This window comes from Curcuma longa, chromosome 4, assembly GCF_044706935.1.
Source record: "Curcuma longa cultivar G26 ecotype Majalengka, Jawa Barat chromosome 4, ITB_CL_G26_1.1, whole genome shotgun sequence".
NCBI lineage: Eukaryota > Viridiplantae > Streptophyta > Magnoliopsida > Zingiberales > Zingiberaceae > Curcuma > Curcuma longa.
The window spans coordinates 18,367,937-18,374,125 of NC_133864.1; the positions used below are offsets into that span (position 1 = coordinate 18,367,937).

Sequence of the window (6,189 nt, forward strand, 5' to 3'; positions counted from 1 at the left end):
AATGGAACTAGTTAGTTAGATTGAATTCAGCTCTTCGTTGGTATGTTTCTCATGTTGCCTAACGTTATGTAGGTTTTATTTGTGTTATCATGGGCTTGGTGGTGGAAGATTTTCCGAAAGAATTGCTTGTCGATATTGTTAAGAGAATAGAAAGAACTGCCGACAGAAATTCAGTTTCTCTTGTGTGCAAGCGTCTATATGAAATTGATCGAGAACAAAGGGATTTCTTAAAGGTTGGATGCGGATTTCACCCCCTGCAACAGAAGCACTAACTGCCCTCTGCTGGCGCTTTGCTAATATAAAGAAACTAGAAATTACCTACTTTGGCTGGATGTAACTCGGGCAAACAATTAGATAACCAGGGCCTTTTTGTGCTGTGTTCCAATTGCCCTTTGCTTACAGAACTCACTTTAAGTTTTTGTTCATTTATTAATGATAATGGCCTTGCATACCTATCCTCTTGCCCAAAGCTTAGATCCCTCAAGCTAAATTTTGCTCAATCAATCAGTTCTAATGGCATTCTCTCACTTGTTGTTGGTTGTAAGAATCTTTCTGCTCTTCATCTCATTCGCTGCATGAGAGTGACCAGTGTTGAGTGGCTTTCTTATCTTGGTGAGTTTGGAAAGCTTCAGGGATCTTTCAATAAAATATTGCAAGGGTATTAGTGAGGATGATCTGATGAAACTTGGTCCTGGATGGAACAATCTAAGGCATTTCGAGTTCAAGATGGATGCATATTACAGGCACCCAAAAGTTTATGATAATTCATTGATAGAAAAATGTGCAAATCATCTGAGCTGTGAAAATTTGCGAGAGCTTAGCTTGGGGAACTGCATTATGCCTCCAAGCAGAGGGATTTCTTGTTTGCTATGGAGATGTGAAGCACTCATGAGGCTTAACTTGGATATGTGCATCGGGGTCAAGGACAGTGATATGATTGCATTATCTCAAAAGTCAAGGAACCTACGAAGTATCTCAATTCATATCCCTTCACAGTATTTGGTGTCTATTTACCAAACCAGTTCACTGAGATTGTCTGATGAGTCTCTGACAGCACTGAGTATTGGATGTCCAATGCTACAAGTGTTCGAACTATCCTTTTCTGACGGAGAGTTCCCATCCTTATCTTGCTTTACACAGAGTGGTGTTCTTACATTAATTCAAAGTTGTCCAATCCAAGTTTTAGTACTTGACTCTGCTTGCTTCTTTAATGACATTGGGATGGAAGCCCTTTCCCACTGCCCCCTACTTGCAGACATTGAAGCTTGTTAAATGCCAGGAAGTTACAGATGAGGGAATGCAATTTATTGCATGCTTTCCTTGCTTAACTACTCTTTCACTCTGCAAATGTTTAGGCATTACGGATGATGGATTTAAGCTGCTAACTGGGTTACACAAGTTGGAATCCTCTATAGTAGAGGGCTGCCCTCAGATTTCCGAGGAAGGTGTACAAAGGGCTGCCAGGGTTACTTCTTACAAACAGGATTTGTCTTGGCTTTATTAAGTTATTTCTGTCAGCATTATGTTCTTCTGTATAGCTATTCAATTGTCTGCCTTCCACCTTCCAGATGTACAATAGCATAGCCTGTGGCTTTCCTTAAAAAGTGCACATATTCTCATCATAAAGGGTCCAAGTAGCATAAGGATATGTTTATTTCAGGGAGAAGCAAGTAGATCAAGATGATGCGAAGACTACATGAATTTTCTTGTCCTATTTCAGGAGTGGATCCATTGGAGGAACTATTCTAAGGTTTGAGGGTGAGAAAGATTGCCCTTCTTGTAATTCTTACTAGTCATTTTTTTCTTGAGTATGAGCCTAAAATTTTTCATTGTATACGTGATTGATGATGAAGTGTTTTTAAGATTGCCGGAGTAAGAGAAAACGAAGTGAAAAGCAAAGTGGCAGAAGAGAGGCTATCTTGGAAGCATCCAGTCAAGGTGAGGCCACTAGAATTATATTTCATTTTCTTTATACTTTGTCCTCTCTTATATAATCATAATTTGATATGCTTAAGTAGATAGATATCGTTTAAGTTTGTTTTAGCACAATTTGAACAGTTCAATGGAAAGAAGAGCATATTTTGACATACTTGGTAAGAAGAGACATGGATCAAATATTTTCATGCAAGGTTGAACTTCTATAAACTAGGTCTGTTCTGAATATTGCCATCATTTAATCAGAAAAATCTATTTGCCTTTCATTTTTTCCTTACCTTTTTGAGGTGCCCTCATAGTTACAATGTTGCTATTTTATACCCTCGTCCCTCCTAAGTATAAAATCTCTTGTTGAAATGCCCAATATTCTGTTAACGATAACGGAGAGCAAGGGGCACAGTTTGAGTCTTGTGCTGCAACATGTGAACAAATGGGATGGGTATGGGATGACAAGAGTAAACAGAGTTTGCAGTAATCGCCATGACTTCTTCCTCTTTCTGGTCCCCACCTTATTCTTCTTCTCCAATGTTGTTGACCACAATATCACAAAAGGCTTCCAAATTGAGGATTAAGATTCAAATTTGCATCCAATTTGTTAACCAATTAGGCATTAAAGTAGGGGATGACAAGAGTAAACAGAGTTTGCAGTAATCGCCATGACTTCTTCCTCCTTCTGGTCCCCACCTTATTCTTCTTCTTCAATGTTGTTGACCACAATATCACAAAAGGCTTCCAAACTGAAGATTAAGATTCAAATTTGCATCCAATTTGTTAACCAATTAGGCATTAAAGTAGGGGATGACAAGAGTAAACCGAGTTTGCAGTAATCGCCATGACCTCTTCCTCTTTCTGATCCCCACCTTATTCTTCTTCTCCAATGCTGTTGACCACAATATCACAAAAGGCTTCCAAACTGAGGATTAAGATTCAAATTTGCATCCAATTTGTTAACCAATTAGGCATTAAAGTAGGGGATGCATCCATGAATTGTACTGATTCAATTTGTGATTATTGTTGCCATTGCTCTTGACACAACCAATCATTTAGATAAACTAAAACTTTAATTTCCTAAATTCTAGATCAGAGGATTGTACTATAAAAATCAAGAGTGTGCTCTAAATATGAGGAGTGTGTATTTTACCTATTTATATTCATATCTAAAAAAATTAAAGTATTTAAATTTATATTTCCAATAGCACAGGTTGCAAGTAGAAATAACTCAATCTGAATATGTTGCAAATTCATAATCAAACTATTGCTCAAATAGAAACTTGTACGACTTGTGAGTTCCATGCATTTTTGAGTCTTAGTTCACTTCTAGTTCCTCCAGTGAATCACTGAATGAACAGTATCAGTGCACTGCTTTACTTATACTCTTTTCATTACTCATCAAACTAAACCAATCGACATCATCTAGCGGTTGAAAAATCCAAATTTATGCGCGCAACACTCTCAATCAGGTATCCTTTGTGTACCTTCTGCATTTGTTCTTAAGAGAAGCAGAGGAGGATGTGTTGTTCTGCCAATTCCTTTTCCTTTGGTTGATGAACCAGTTATTGATCTGCTTCAGTTCCAACCCAGTCTGTTGCACCAGTCTAACCTTGTCCTCCTCCTGCGGCATCCAAACCGAACCAAACATGATCAAGATAAACAGTTCATTTGAGTAGAACAGGTGATGAATACATACTGTTGGGTAAGGCCATTTGGAGTGGGAACGCCACCATGCTTTGAGAAGACAGGTAGTGCCCCCTGGGAGCTTTCCTGCCCTTCGTTTGCGAAGAATCTCTTCTCTTATGTCGGTAAGCTTCTCTTTGTAGCCCTGAAATCAAGAATTTGATACTCTAGTGAATCAATCAAACTACCAATTCCTTAACACTTTCATGGTCATAGGTTTTGCATGCATACTTGCTTTAGTTCTTGCTTCAGCTCCTTCCTGACGTTCTCCATGAGCGAACGTTCTCTTTCGCTCGGAAGGCCGAAACCCATGTCGTCCAATCCATCTGAACTTTCGCCAAACTCATTGATGTCACCATCTGTTTGATCTTCCTCGTCGCCTGACATGGTTGCTCCAGTGCCTTCGCCAGGCGAGGCACCTAAAGGAATTGTGTAAACATCGAATATGCCGAGGAGAAATTGAGACAAAGGGCAATGTGATCACCTGTCAAGACCTGCAGATTCTGCTCGAGTTCCCAACACGCCATTACTGCATCCATTGCATGGACACGAACGTGCTGCTGTAGCTGCTCCTTGAAGGAAAGCAGCAGCAATAGATATTGTGTCTATTTTGAAAGAAAGAGAAGGAATCAATATAAATAATGATATTTGAAACATTGACATATTTTTATAATTGACTGTCAAACATTAAAGTAACTATTTTTTTTCTTTTGAAAACATTATTGTTTAAAACAATGAAATTGTTCATCCGTTTTTAAAATATGGTCGACTCACCTATCACGCATGCAGGAGTGATGAAGTTTTGCATGGTGCATGAAGTTTAGAAAGAGGTGTTGGTGTAACGATAAAGTGTTTATTATTGATGTGTGATTTTATAGTCATGGATTTGAGGTGTTGAAAATAATCTCGTGCAATATAAGATTTATGAGGAGGTAAATCAGGAAGTTATAGTTGGTCATTATGGAGAGGATATTATCTTGACTTCGTCGATATTCGATTCTGATTCACTTCAACAAATCTACTCTATAGTAATCAATTCAATTATGCTTCAGGAGCAATGATTACTCTATCAACTACAGTAAAAAGTAGAATCTGCCACTCTAATGGTTTTAGAATATTATTTTTACTTCATCGAGATTCGATCCTTATTCACTATAATAAATTTATTCTGTAATAATTAATTAAATCATATTCTGAGACAATGATTACCCCGTTAACCATTTATACGATCATTGTTGTCCAACAATATATATAATGTTTTGGAGTTATGTCTAATCTGCCGGGAGACGTCAACCAAATTAGATTTCAAAATAGAGTTCTTCACTGTGTCAATCTCTTCTGCAAAAAAAGTAGAATTCGTCACCTTAGCGGCTCCACACGGTCGACCCCACAACCATCTGTGAGGAGGTAAATTGAGACAATTATGCTTCAGGAGCAATGATTACTCTATCAACTACAGTAAAAAGTAGAATCTGCCACTCTAATAGTTCTAGAATATTATTTTTACTTCATCAAGATTCGATCATTATTCACTATAATAAATTTATTCTGTAATAATTATTTAAATCATATTCTGAGACAATGATTACCCCGTTAACCATATATACGGTCATTATTGTCCAACAGTATATATAATGCTTTGGAGTTATGTCCAATCTACCGGGAGACGTCAACCAAATTAGATTTCAAAATAGAGTTCTTCACTGCGTCAATCTCTTCTGCAAAAAAGGTGGAATTTGCCACCTTAACGGCCCTACACGGTGGGGCCATCTGTGAGGAGGTAAATCGAGAAACTGCAATTGGTTACGACGCAGAAGGGTATTGTCTGACTTCGTTAGGATTCAAACTCTTATCCTCTTCTGCAAGTCTGCTGCGTCGTAACCAACTCAGCTATGTCCCGGGGGCTTCACTGTGTCAATCGCTATTTCGTACTATATAAGAAATAAATAAATAAAAGAAAAATTAATTTGCCCAAATAATGTCGAATGAGATTGGAATGGAATAACTATTTTTGCTATCTATTTATTATTTATCTGTTTTTAGGTCGTACGACGGACCATTTGTTTTATCAATCCAACGCAATGCAAACGACAGAAGTAAGCAATAATAAAACCACCAACGAGAAATTCAGATTTTAGCTAACCATGAACTGATGGAGTTCCCGAGCTCCGTACGAGGCGTAGTCCATGGCGGCGGAGACGCCAGAGTAGTTGGAGAGGACCTCGTTGGAGCGGGCGAGCTGAGCGTCGAGCGTCGGCATCTGGTCCACCGGCGTGGCGACCCGCAGGCACGCGACGTGGGCCAAGAACAGCTGCTCGAACAGCGGGTGGCCCGCTATCTCCGCCTTCAACCTCGCCGCCGCCGGGGCTGCAGCCCGCTCGCCCTCGTCGTCGTTGAAGCGTCGCGGCGGCGGCGGGGGCGGGGGCGGGAGCTCTTGCATACTCCGTCGTCGCTCGTCGAACTTTTGGACGAACGAGTGCAATGATTGAGGAGGAATCAAAAACTCAAACCGAACGAAGAAATGGAAATTGGGAGAGAAAATGACAAATCCAACATCTGATCGGGGGCCGACATCCACAT

At 39.5% G+C, this 6,189-nt stretch overlaps 2 pseudogenes; one reads left to right on the forward strand and one right to left on the reverse strand.

Annotated features, from left to right (window-relative positions):
- Positions 1–78: 78 nt before the first annotated feature.
- Positions 79–4,434, forward strand: LOC141826483 (F-box/LRR-repeat protein 14-like; annotated as a pseudogene).
- Positions 3,392–6,189, reverse strand: LOC141827730 (homeobox protein knotted-1-like 2; annotated as a pseudogene).